The sequence below is a fragment of the Macrotis lagotis genome, chromosome X, assembly GCF_037893015.1.
Source record: "Macrotis lagotis isolate mMagLag1 chromosome X, bilby.v1.9.chrom.fasta, whole genome shotgun sequence".
Lineage (NCBI taxonomy): Eukaryota > Metazoa > Chordata > Mammalia > Peramelemorphia > Peramelidae > Macrotis > Macrotis lagotis.
In genome coordinates, this window is record NC_133666.1 from 67653557 (window position 1) to 67667485 (window position 13929).

The 13929-nt window shown below is 43.8% G+C and overlaps 1 protein-coding gene across 4 annotated transcripts in view; it reads left to right on the forward strand.

Annotated features, from left to right (window-relative positions):
* Positions 1 to 5052: 5052 nt before the first annotated feature.
* DRP2 (dystrophin related protein 2) overlaps positions 5053 to 13929 on the forward strand; it is a 41214-nt gene continuing 32337 nt past the window's right edge. For all 4 annotated transcript variants that reach the window (XM_074205739.1, XM_074205736.1, XM_074205737.1 and 1 more), the window contains exons 1-2: positions 5053 to 5151; positions 11069 to 11119. The gene's annotated coding sequence lies outside the window, so the exon portion shown is untranslated. The remainder of the gene's footprint in view (positions 5152 to 11068; positions 11120 to 13929) is intronic.

Below are 13929 nucleotides of genomic sequence, written 5' to 3' on the forward strand. Positions count from 1 at the left end.
ATGATTAAGTGCATGTTGGGTAGACCAAGTCCCTCAGGGTTCCAAGTGACAGTGAAATTCTTGATCCAATGTAAATCTGGAGAAAACTCAGGCTAGACCACAAAGCTGCACAGGAAGTACAAATCCAGAGAATGTCTTGGCCCATGAAGGCCCTACAGAAAAGAGGAGTATTGACTTTGGAGAGGAGATAGAGTCCAAAGCCTAAAGTGGCACTACTAATCTCAACCCTTTTGGGCTTATTCGCAGGATCTTGCTTCTCTTTCAGTCATTGCCTTTCCTTTCTTCCCAGTCTGGAAGAGCTAGAAAGAGTTGGAGCTCAATTTAGGTTCTTTCCTTTAATATCTCCAAGCTTCATAGTCATCATTGTGTTTCCCTCTGTATCAGTTCATACAAGTCTTTCTAGTTTCTCATATTAGTTCTTTTTTTTTTGCAAGGCAAATGGGGTTAAGTGACTTGCCCAAGGTCACACAACTAGGTAATTATTAAGTGCCTGAGGCTGGATTTGAACTCAGGTACACCTGACTCCAGGGCCAGTGCTCCATCCACAGTGCCACCTAGCCGCCCCCATACTTATTTCTTACAAGAGAATAATAATCTATTATAGTCATATGTAGTGGCAGGACACCTGAGGTGGAGATGGGAGGCCGAATGTGCCAGGCAAGTCAGACCAGTCATCACCACCTTGACCTCCAACTGTATCAGCTCCAGATGGAGACCAGGACCCTGAACCAAGAGTCCCTTAAGCCACCAGACCAGCCCAGTCTCTGCAGCCATAATTGTGGAGAAGGGGCCCACCTTCCTCATCCTTCCTCATGCAATTCCAACTGCTCAAAAACTGCCACCTATGGGCAGATAAGCATAGAAACCCCAAGATGGGCAACCATCCTCAGATCACTAGTCCTGCTTCTAACCCAGCCCCCACAGTCATTATCCATGGAGGCATCTTCTGAAGGGAAGGGATCAGCCATCCCTACTGCCACATGTGGGTTATTTTGAGAGACAGGAGGTAGTATGTGCCATGTAAGCCAAGCTGCTGCCACCCACTTGACCACCATCTTCCCTCAGACCCTGATGGAGACAGCCCAGGACCTTGAGCCCTTGAGGATAACAGGACTTCCAGTCATTTTGGGAAGCAGCTACTGTTGAGATTGTAGCCTCACCATTGCCCCTGTGGGTGCTATGGCCACAGCTACTGAAGACCTAGAAAGGAAGTCCTTGGCCAAGGTACTTCAGGGCTCTAGATGCTTTTATCTATGAAATGAGGGGATTGGACTAGATAACCCTGAAGTCATCTATCCTGCCTAGGCAAGGTTATTGAGTTATAGCTTCAGAATTGGTTAGAGGATACACCAAGAATCCCATTTTCTTTGTTCCTAGAGTCCAAGGGAATAAGAGAAGGCACAGACAAATGTTTTGAGGGGGTAAATCCTAAGCCTCAGCTGTACCCTCTAAGTGGAAGGAAGGAATGCTAGTGCCCAAAATACCAAGTGGAGGACCATTTGGTTCCAGTAGATCAGGACTTTTGCTAGAGGTGGGCACAAGACTAGGATTGAACAGGTTGTGGGGAACAGAAGAGCAGAGCAAGATTAGGAGTCCGGAGCAAGGGGAGAGAATTCTGCTTAGGGCAGCAATTTGTGTCAACAGAGTGGAAGAGGTAGGAAATACCATTAGACTAACTGGCCTCAGAGGTCCTTTCCAATTCCTGATAATATGATTCAGGAATGTTGAGATGTGACTCAGGAGACCTAAAAACAAAGGCCCAAGAAGATTGCCTGAGGTAGTTGGTGGGCTGGTGAGGAGGCAGGCATGCTGCAGAAGCCTTGACCCACCTGACTCTTCCTTTTTGTTGAGGAGCATCTCCAATGGGGAGCTCATCTTCCACAGTTGGTTACCTCCCACCCACTTCTGCGAATCCCAAGCTTCTGGTAAATTGGGCCCAGCAGCAGGGGTGTTATGTAACCAAATGAGGTGCTCTATTTAGACCAAAGCTAGGCTGCAGTCAAAATGGGAAAGTGGAAAGAGGACTAGGCTAGGCAGCACAAGCGGAGGAATCTGGTCCTGGCTCAGTGACCTTGGGCATAGCACTTACATTTTTGGAAAAAGAAGGCTATGCGTTGCATCTAAGTGTGTCCCATCCTCCCTCTCAGAGCCGTTGTGAGGATGAATTCAAATAGAGCTTACTCATCCCAGCCCCAACCAATCCTGAGGAACACATGGTGATTGATATAAGAGCCCTAGCCCCATTCTGAAAAGTTCCCAAACTTTGGTCTCCCAGAGCTTGAACTTGGACATCACTAAATAAGTGTAAACCCACAGTGAATTTTGAACAGTTTTGATCCTGAAAAAAAGCAGATCCCAACCTGCCACACATCATCCCTCCATATACAAGGAAAACTATTATTGTTGCATGTTTTCTATGTCATAGGCACAACTCTTGCAGAAACCATTTAGGCAGCAAATTTATCACTATTTGGAGCCATGCACTGGGGAGAGAAAGTTTCTTCATGCCTTTGGATGTGTTTCTTTCATTCAAGTCATTTGTAAGTCCCATTTATATGCTTTTTGAACAAGGAACATTTCCCATTATGATAAAAAAAAGTTGTACAACTTTGGGTTAAGTACAAGGTAATAAACTGCTTCATCAACCCAGAACAAGTCATTTAATCTAGAAGTTTTCCTAAAGCCACTCAATCCTTCTCTGATGCCCCCCTATGAACCCTTCAACAAAGCTTGAAGTACCCCAGAGATGTTTTTCCTCTGTTCTGTTCCCTTCAGGGATAGGGGAAGGCAAAGCATCTTGTTCTAAGTCTGATTACCACTCTTAATCCGTTTTCCATGGCCTTAGCTTTCTTGTTGAATTTTTATGTTCTTTCTTAAAAGAATGGGATTAGGCCTAAGAGAAAAAGGGAGAAGACAATTTTCTTAGAAAGCATTGTTTCTTGAACAAAGAAGTCCAAGCAAATACTAATAAAGTTTCTTTCTTCGGGTACAGTCCAAGTCTAGAAAGGACTTTTGAAGGAATATTTCTTTTTTTCTCTGGAATTCCAAAGGAGGCTATAATATGCTTCTGCGAACCCAATCCAACAGTATGTAATAGCACCCCCCGCCCCAAACACTTGGTCAAGACTAAGAAGTCTCTCCTAGGAAGAGGCTCTAATAGCAGACTGAACAGAAAGCCCCAGGACCCTTCCTCCAGTTGCTCCTTGTTACGCCCCATAGTTCTTGCCAGGCCTTGCCTCATCCCTTTTGAGCCAGGTGGGCTCATTTGCTGGACGGCCCATAGACTGGCAGGAAGGTGCTTGGCTGTCTTACAGTAAATCAAAAGAATCAGCTCTCCTTACTGCCTTTTTATTGCAGCAGCCATTGCCACGGCCCTATTTCCTTTTCCTGTATTCTTTCTCTGCCTTCTCCCACCCCCAACCATTCTACTGGCCATTGAAACCTCTTTGCATTAGTCTACCCCAATCTCAAGCATAATATGCCTATCATTAACTAAGCTTTCCAGAGAGTACTCCAGAGGCCCACAATCATTCAGCTTCAATTACTGCTGCAGAAACCACAAGCTAACCAGATCTTCCCACTTGATGAGTGGAGAGAAACTGAGGTACAGTGGCTCAATGAAATGATATTCCAGTTTTTTTTTTAAGTCATCAAACCATTCCTATCCATAAGTGAAAAACCAAGCTTACCTGCCCTTCTGGGCCCTGGTTGTTCCCCTTAAGGGTAGTCAGGACAGCAGACCAAATGGGCACAGCTGGGTGACTGTCCGAAAACTATAGAGGGCAATTTCACTTTTCAGTTTCTCTTGACTTCTGACCATCCAACTGCTGTCCATGACCTAATTGTCTCAAGCCAGCTTCATTGACTACAATTTCAATATTCTCAGTTGACTGATCTGAGTTCCATTCATTGAAGGAATGGGGGTTGGTCAAGCCCATAGGGATCCTGAAAAAGGAAAGACCCTGTGCTCATACCAGAAGTCTCCTAAACATTAAAGATGCGGAGGCCTATGGGGCTTCAGGTTGAACCAGTGCAAACTCAGTTGACAAACAAAAAATGAGAAAAGATCATCCTCCTGTGTGGCTTGCTTGTATTTATCTGCCCAGAACTTTGCATAAAGGAAGGACTTGGGAAAAGCTCTATCAATCAATCCCATCCTAAGTTCATTTAGGTCAGGAAATAAATAGTGGCGCTTAGAAAAGCCAAGGCAATTAGGGTCATCCCTGTCTGAGGGACCTTGGATTTCTTAAGGGGGTGCCAGGACCTACGCTCCAATGCTGATGAGAGAAAGACAAAATTGAGATAATACCTGCCATCACTGAGCTTGCACTCTACAAAAGGGCAAGGCCAATCTAGTGGATGGAATGGAGGAGTCTATTCCTCTCCTCCATCCCCTTTCTGGGGGCCTTCCAAACATTCAGTAGTTGTGTCTCCCTGGACCCCCAGAGCTGAGGAGGATAGTAGAGACTGAGATTGAGGGGGTGGAGAGAAGAGAAGGTGGTCTGGGGCAGGTGGAGGTCGGGTCCATTTTGCTTCCTGTACAGGTTAAGACCCTTTTTGGCCATACAGAAGGAAGGGAGAGTGAGGGCAGCACTGAGAATAGAAAGAGGGACTAAGCTTTCTCTATTTTGCTGGGGAGGATCCTCCCCCTCCCAATATTTTTCTCCCCCCCCCCAAGAGAACCCAAAGCTCCACCTGGCTCTTTCATCTCCTCCCTCCTTTCTGGGTTCCTCTCTGCCACCCACTCCCAAGCACCCCGGCCTCCCAGGACTCCTCCTCCTCCTCCCCAGAGCCCCCACCCGCCCCCCAGGCCCGCCAGCTTTTCAGGATTGTCCTTTCTCCTCCGGCGTTCGCCCAGTCAAGGGTATCTTGGCCTGAGGTCGGAGTGATGCTGTTGGAACTGGGGATATGATTGCATAGCAACACAAGAGAACCAGGAGGAGGGGGGCGGAGAGGAGGAAGAGGAGGGGGAGGAGAGAGGGGAGGGAGAGGGAGGCGGGGAGAGGGGGGAGGCAGAGACAGAAGAGGAGAGTGTGTTCCCAGCAGCTGTGGGCATCCCTGCCACAGCGACTTCTTTGCTGATTCACAGAGGCTGCCAGCCCCAGCGCCCTGCCTCCTTCCTGGGCTTCTGCGACCTGCGGGCATTGCAAGGTAGGCCCCGGAGGAAATGCTCCCCAGCCCCTGCTGGTGCTCAGGTGGCTGGGGGGGCCGGGGGGGGCATGTGTGCCGGTGGCTCTGGCTGTTTGCGGCCGGATTTCCTGTTCCTGTGGGTGCTTCTGGGGAAACTTGCCCAAAGGCTTGCCTGCTGCAGAAGGAAGACACCCCAGGGTTGGGGGGGCAAAGAGGGGAGCAGTTTGGCCATCTGAGTTGGGGGGGGCTTTTCCCTTGTCAATCTCAGGCTTTGTTCCCAGAGCTCATTTGCTGATGGGAAAATCTGTGGCCCAGAGAGGAGGAGAAGGGTGGGGCCTAGGAGCTCCCCCCTCAGCAAATAAGTAGCCAGCCGTCCGGAACTGCCCCCCGAAGTTCCGACTCTCTGCCTTCACTCGATTTTCTGGCCTGTGACATTCCCCTCCCACCTCCGGTTTCCTTTCTGACCACCTGGAAAGTGTCGGGCTACTCCTAAGAACTGCCCTGGAAGGAGTGAGCCACAGCTTACCAGGTGGGAGCGAAGCACTGCCACTGGCCTGCTCTGCCTTGATGGGCTCCATCAGGAGCATAGTGTTGACTGTCCGTAGAGGAAGGCGGAGTTTGTTTTTGCTCCCCCCCCCCCCCCCCGTTGATCCAAACATCCATTGCCTTTTCTGGGTCCAATTCCCCTTAGTTCCTGACTTTTCTTAAACCATCCTCTCTCTTAGGTAGACCCCTTCAGGTAAGCCATCGGGGAAACTCTCCTTCCCCCTGCCTCCCAAGGAAAGCCAAAGGGATCTGGATGGGGCAAGATGGAACAGGCTTGCTGACCGTATCCAGGGTAGTTACTCCTCCCCCACCCCCAGATAGGGGTGCTGGAAGTGTAAATGACAAACATATGGGAGAACTGTTAGGACCTATGCCCACGTATGCAAGGCTGTGCTGAGCTGTGCTGCCCCTATGCTGCCCTGCCCTGCCCTGGCTGAACCCTCTGAGGGCCCCAGCCTCTGAGTCCTTGCTGTCTGATACTTATGAGTCTGAATATCCACTTAGCTCAAGGTGGGAGGCACCCGGCTTGACTTGGTCATTTCAGCTAAGCTGGGGAGTGTATCCCCTCCTCCCCCAAGGAGAGTGTCTAAAGGTCTTGGGGATCCCTAAGAAACCTCAAGAAGAGAACCGCTTAAACCTATACAGGTGTGTCCCTCGTGGTGTTCCGGTGTTCATGATGTCATGATTCATGGATGTCAGAACTGTACTTTACTGTTCTCCTTCCTAACAAAGGATACTGCCCAGACACATCAGTGCCTGAGATGGCAGCTTATGTTAGAGCCCTTTAGGAAAAAACAGTGAAAAGCTAAGAGTTTCTAAAATCTTACAAATAAGGATCCAGACTGCTCAAATTGGCCAGGCAACATGCTTTCTTCTCCCATGGGTCTCCCTCCCGAGAGACTCAGGGTATGTTAAAGATTTGATGCAGTAGGATTTCCACTTTAGCTTACTTCAGTGTATTGTTAGCAGAGAAAGACCTTTTGCCTTTAAGGAGAAGATTTGTTGCACTCTTCCTTGTCATTTTTATTGTCTCTTGGGACTAATTTTTCCCCTCCTTAATGGGAATTCCAAGTTACTAATGGAAATGAATGGAAAATAGGATTTGACTTCTGAGAATGGCCTGACAAGCAAAGCTTTCAGGAATTGTCTCTTTACCTTTGCCTCCTGTGAAGTCAGGTTTGGATTGGCTGATCCCTAAGGTCCTTTCCAGAGATACAATTCTGTAGTCCTGATTCTTCTGGTTCAATGAAGCACTTTCTTTCTTTCTTGAATTTGTTTCCAATGACATGCACTTTCCACTTTCATTCTTGAGCAAGTTTTTGAGTGCCACATTTTCCCACCCACCCCCCTTTCCTTCCCTTTCCCCAGGGCAGCAAACAATCCAGTATAGATGATATATGTACAACAAATTAGTCATGTTGTGAAAGAAGACTGGAAAACAACCATGAGAAAGAAAAGAAAACAAGAAATGTTTAAAAAGTGAACATAGTATGTTGAGAGGCCATACTCTCTTAGGGCAACCACCTTCAGGAAGGCTTGGTTCTTTAGGACTCTCACTATGGCTTTCCCCTCCACCTTGTCATTCTCCCTAACTTTCAGTTCTCTGATTCCCATATGGAAGTTCAGGAATTTGATACATCATGTGCTCTGGGTCTCTCTTCTCCTATCTGAGACTTTGATGCCCTTTCTTCCTGGGACGTTCTAGCCCAAGAACCTTCTGGTGACGTAAACTTAACTTTTGCCTGGCTGCCACCTGGATGAGGCAGAACAGTCAGTTCCTTGGATTTTAGAGTCAATAAATTGCTCTTCCCTCCACTTTACTCTTTTCAAAGAAACTCAGAAGGGACCTTAATTGTCCTCATATCCAGTCTCCCAATCACCATACCCTCAAGTGTCCAACCTCTGCTTCAAGACCTGAGTTCCATGATGGGCCAGACCTCATTGCTGGCAAGTTTTTCCTGATATTGAGCCAAATCTAACTCTTTGGAGGCTTCACTCATGACATCCAATTTTGCCCTCTAGGACCATATGAAACAATGGAGCAGCATTCTATCTCAATAGTCCTCTGCCACTGTTTCATCAATTGTTCTTTCTCTATCCAGAAGCTAGGGCAATTAGGTGGCACAGTGGCTAGAGCACTGGCCTTGGAGTCAGGAGGATGAGAGTTCAAATCCAGCCTCAGACACTTGACTGTAACTAGCTGGATGACCTGGGCAAGTCAATTCACCCTGATTGCCTCACATCCAGGGCTATCTCCAGTAGTCCAGGTTCTTCCTATCTTGCCACTGGACCCAGACAGCTCTGGAGAAGAAAGTGAGGCTGGAGACTCAGCACAGAACCCCCTCCAATCCAGGTTCATGTGCTTGTCATGGCATCACCTCCTTGAGGCCATGGTCTTCCTCGAGAACAAAACACAAACATCACCCAGGGGTTGCATCTCTGTCCCAGGTCCTCTTGTCCTGTTACACTTGCTTGGTGAGTCATATGGTCACCCATGACTTTCATTTTAGTATCTAAGATGGTGACTCCCAGATGAACATGTCTAACCCTGATCTCTAGTCCCATACCTTCAACTGCTATGTCTTCTTAAGTTCCTGTCTCTATAGAAGGCACAGTCATCCTGCCAGTCACATTCAGGTTCCCCTCTGTCAAATTTTATCACTTCTACCCCCTGTCATATCATCTTGTTGTCTTCTCTCTACTCACCTGGCCAGCACCCTGGTTTAGATCTTTGTCACCTCAGCTGGTCTAAAGTTATAGGTTCCTCACTAGTCTCTCTGCCTCCATTCTTTCCCCTTGAATCCATCTTGGACATAACTGCTCTAATGACTTTCTGTTACAAACTGCTCTTTTTGAGAGACTTATCCCAGCCCATCCTTCTGGGCTTATTATACCATTCTTCTATTTTATAAACGACATCCACCTAAACTGGTTTATTTGATGTTCCCTTGCTAAAGCTTCTCATTGCCCACCTTGAACCTTTGCTTGTCCCCCATGTCACACAGTGCTCTTCTTTCTCTCCTCCAACTCCCTTAAGTACCAGATTATCCATGTGACTTTTCCTGATTCCCCCCACTGATAGTTGCTAGTATTTCCTGCCAAATTACTTGGTGTTTACTTCATATATTTTCAAGCAATAAGCATTTAGTGAGTGGCAGTCAGTGTCCTTAGGTGGAGAGGAGAAAAACATCACTAAAGGAAAATAGAGAACATAGATTTCCAGGTTGTGGACAAAATAGAGCAGGACTTCCTGCCCAGATGGATGCCTGAACAAGAAAAAGGCAGGCTGCCCAGCTTCTTCCATAGCTACCCCAGCCAAACCCTGAAGCAAACATCAGACCAAATAATGATCAATAAATCCAATGAGAAACTATAGTAATTCTGTCTTCCACCCAAGAATGGCTCAGAAAATAAGCCAAAAGCCCAAGGACAATAGGAAAGGGGGTCCCTCCAGGAAAGCAAGGTCCGGCCAACCAGAGATAGAACACATGTAGCCTTCAAGCTTCAGTGTCCTGAAGAAGCAATAGCAGTAGGAAGTGACCAGCTTGGTACTGATCAGAGTTATGGTGCAGTTCTCAGACTTGGACAGTGCAGGCTCAAGGGCTCTGAGATCCCGAAATCTGTCCTGAGATGCCCAACAGGTCCTGAAGATCCAGTGGACTCAGCCTCAGAGATGCATGGAGATCTAACCAGTATGTGGGGCTCATCTCAAGAGCCTAGAGGATCCAGAGCAAAGCAAATTCAATCACCCCATCCCAGAGGCCAGTAAGGGACAAAGGTTGATGCTGGCATAGAGCCCCATTTCAGAAATTAAAGCTAGAAAGATGAGAAAATCAAAGAATACCCCAACCAAAATAAAAAAAAAAGTGATTGCAAAACCAGCAACTAGAAGAGACTCCAAGCTAAAAATAGCTTTTCTATAAGGACTACAGGAATGCCTAAAAGAAATGAAGCAAGGGATTTTAAAAAGTGGGAAAAAATGGGGCAGCTAGGCAGTGCAGTGGATAGAGCACTGGCCCTGGAGTCAGGAGGACCTGAGTTCAAATCCAGCCTCAGACACTTAATAATGACCTAGCTGTGTGGCCTTGGGCAAGCCACTTAACCCCATTGCCTTGCAAAAATACCAAAAACCAAAAAACGAAAAAAAAAGAAAAAAATGGAGAGTATCTTAGAGAAATTGGTAAATAAATGGAATCCCCCAAACTAGAAAAGACCAATCATAAATTAATGACTCTATAAGATAGTAAGAAATATTAAAATAAAATCCAAAGTTTGAAAAAGTGAAAAAAACTGACCTGGAAAACAGGAAAAAATTTAAAATCATTGAACTCCCTGAAAACCTCAAACTTTTAAAAGTCTGGACACTGTATTTCAAAAAAATCTTAAATGAGAACTACCAGAATCTATTAGAACCAGAGGAAATATTGGAGGAAGAAAGGAAACAAGCATCTATCAAGTGTCTTCTTTGAGCTCAGAACTGTAAAAATTGATGTAAAAATTGATCCTCACAACAATCCTGGGAGGTAGATACAATTATTATCCCAATTCACTGAGACAGAGGTTAAGTGACTTGCCCAGGGTCTCACAGCTAGTAAGTGCTTGAGGTTGGGTTTGAACTCACATTATCCTGATTCCAGCTTCGGTGCTCTATTCCCTGTGCCACCTAAACTGCCACTAAGAATCCCAGAATCTGAAAGGAGCCCCAAAATGAGCAATTTCAAAATATCATAACCAAAATCCAGACCTCCTGTGTCAAAGAAAAAATATTGCAATATCCATAAAGAAGCTATTGAAATATCAAGAAGTAATTTGTGTAGTATTGGTTCTAATTGTTCTATACAGTTTGATACAATTCTCCTATGAATTCATCTAGCCTAGAAGTTATTCCCCGCTCCCACCCCCGCCTTGGTAATTCCTTTATAGTTCGTTTGATTTCCTTGTCTGATACTGGATTACTTAAAATCTCTGGTCTTCACTTAGCTTGAGACCTTTATATTTGTGAAGATATTCCCCTCTTTCTTTAGTGTTCTCAGTCTTGTTAGCATATAACTGGGCATAGTGGATTCTGATAATTACTTTGATGTTTTTTCTGGTTTTGCAATCATTTCATCTTGCTTGTCTGCTATTTTGTGGGTTTGATTTTCTGTCCTTTTAAAAATCAGCTTGGCTACAGGTTCATACATTTTACTGGTCTTTTCAAAGAACCAGCTTTTAGTTTTATTTATCATTTTTTATTGCTTTTCTTTCCTTCTAGTTTATTTCTCTTCTAGTTTTCTTAATATCTCCTCTCTGGCGCTTATTTTGGATTTGTATATTTGTTGGCTTTCTAATATTTAGTGTTTATTTGTTCATTAATCCTCTCTTTTTCTATTTTGTGAATGTGTGTTTGTAGGGATATGATTTTCCCCCTGAGGACTGCTTTAGCTGCATCCCAGAAATTTTGGTATGTTGTTTAATCATTATCATTTTCTTTCACATAATTATTAATTGTCTCTATGATTTCTTTGATCCATTCATTATTTAGGATTCCCTTATAAATCTTCATTTGGCTCTCTGTTTTTTTGTTTGTGTTCACTGAAGAGATTCGTATGTTATTGTGTTATGATCTATAGGGGATTTGTTTACTATTTCTGTCTTTTTACATTTATTTGCAATTTTTCTGTGCCCTAATAATACATGTTGGATTTTGTAAAAAGTTTCATGTGGTACCAAAATGTTTAATTTTAGCATTTCTATAGTGCTTTAAGGTTTGCAAAGCGTTGTATGTATTCTTTCATTTGATCCTCACAATCCTTTGAGGTCAATGCCTTTATTATCCTTATTTTACAGTCAAGGAAACTGAGACAGGTTAAACAACTTGGCCAGGGTCATACAGTAAGTGTGTGAGGCAGGATTTGAACTCAGATATTCCTGACTCTTATATACTGTCCCACTGTGCCACCTAGCTGCCTCAGTATGTTTATTTTTAAGCATTACCATTTAGAATATGCCATAAGCCTTTAAGCTCTAGAATCACTATTGTTTGAAGCATATATGTTTCATAATGATAATTAGTTTAGAAACATAACAGGTTCCTTATTTGTCCCTTTTATGTAGTGGATTTTTGTTTTTGCTCTTTCTGGTAGAATGATTACAAGTCCTGCTTTTTTGAATTCACACAATGTATAACACATTTTTTTCCTAGCCTCTCATTGCTATTCTGTGTATATCTTTGGGTTATTTTTTTTTAACATTTCTTGTAGGCAACAGTTTATGTAGTTTTGTTTTCATATCCATTCCATTGTCCTTTTCTACTTTATTGGATTATTTGATCTATTAACATTTAAAGTTATGAATTAGTTTCATATTTTCTTCCAATTGTCTGTAATGTTTTTAATTAGCATTTTCTCTGTCTTTCTCTGTAAAAAACAGTCTCTTTAGTTATTTTAGCTTATCTATTCTAAGGCAACCTAAATTCCCACTGGCTCTCTTGGCTATCTTCCACATACAGTGGAAGTATCCCTTTACCCCTCACTATGTATTTCCTTGATCCTTTCTTTTAGAATTGTTTAACTTATTCTTTTTTCTTTCTTCCTTTTATTTAGTTATTTAATTTTTCCTCTCTTTTTTTCTACCTCTTAGTTAAGTAGTCAGGTAGTATCCCTTGTCCTCTCCCATTCTGAGAGAGAAGAAATAGTTTTTAAAAACCACATTAGTGTGTAAAGGAGGAGAAGGTTCATGAGGATGGTATACAGACATGGGAGAAAAGATGGGGCGAGTATCAGATGAATGAAAATGAACAGAAGACTGAACACACTGGTTCAAAGGAAGTGTGAAGCAAGGAGTAAGATGAAATAAGTCTCTGAGGTAGGGTTGAGGCCAGGTCATAAAGGATATTTATTGCTAAGCGGAGGAGATTGCATTTTTTTTAAAATTGTTGTAAAACTTTTTTGCAAGGCAGTGGGGTTCAGTGACTTGCCCAAGGTCACACATCTAGGTAATTATGAACTGTCTGAGGCTGAACTCAGGTCCTCTGACTCCAGGGCCGGTGCTCTATCCACTGCGCCACCGAGCTGCTTCAATTGTATTTGTATTTGGAAGTAATAAGGTATTACTAGAGTTTATTGAGTAAGTTAGTGACATGGTCAGATCTATTTGTATTTTAGTAAAAGCATTTTCCAAGCTATGTGAAAAATGTATGGGAATAGGGAGAGAGAGGCAGAGAGACCTATTAGGAGAGGTGGGTTATACATTTCTACATATACTATAGAATCTGTGTTGAAGCTAGCTTGAATTTGCTCATGAAAGCCAATTGTTAAATTTTCGCTGTGAGCTTTTTTGTTTTGTTTTTTGTTTGTTTGTTTTTTGCTAGGCAATGGGGTTAAGTGACTTGACCAAGGTCATACAGCTAGGTAATTATTAAGTGTCTGAGGTTGGATTTGAACTCAGGTAATCCTGATTCCAGGACCAGTGCTCTATCTACTGTGCCACCTAGCCGCCCCCATTTTGGTTTTTTTGCAAGGCAATGGGATTGACTCCCTCAAGGTCACACAGTTAAGTATTAAGTGTCTGAGTCCACATTTGAACTCAGGTCCTCCTGGCTCCAGGGTGGTATTCTATCCTCTGTGCTACCTTACTGTCCCTCAGTGTGAGCTTTTACACCTTAAAAATTAGCAAAGGCTACAAAATGGGGTTTGATTTATTGTTTTGTTTGTCTAGACTTAATAAAGTGATGAGATAATATTAATAATGCAGATTAAACTTAAAAACGTCATAAGTATATTTTCTTGAGAGCTAGTTGTTAAACATGCTACAAATTCTTTGAGGTCAGGGACTGTTTCAGTTTGATTTTTTTTTCTTTGTTTACCTAACCCCTAGAATAGTACCTGGCATTGCACTAAGTTTGCTTTAAATAAATTCGTGTTGAATTGAATTAAATTCTCCAGGCAGGACCAAGACCAACGATTCTCAGTACTCAGGATTCAATCTTCTTTTAGGGATCTTTTTTTTAAATTAATGTTACTGTAGATCTTGTGGATGTCATTTTTCAGTTTTGCTTACTTCACTGAAACAATGCCAGTCCAGTCACTATGCCATGGGACAACCCCTCAAGTCCCCCCACCAAAGGCCTCTCTTTTCAGACTCAAATAGCCCACTGTCACATGACATGGTCTCGGGCCCCTTCTCTGCCCTGTTCTCCAGCAAAGAGGCCCTCTACAGAATCAAGAGATATACTAGATGTGATTTGCCCAATGTAAGATCTAATTACAACCT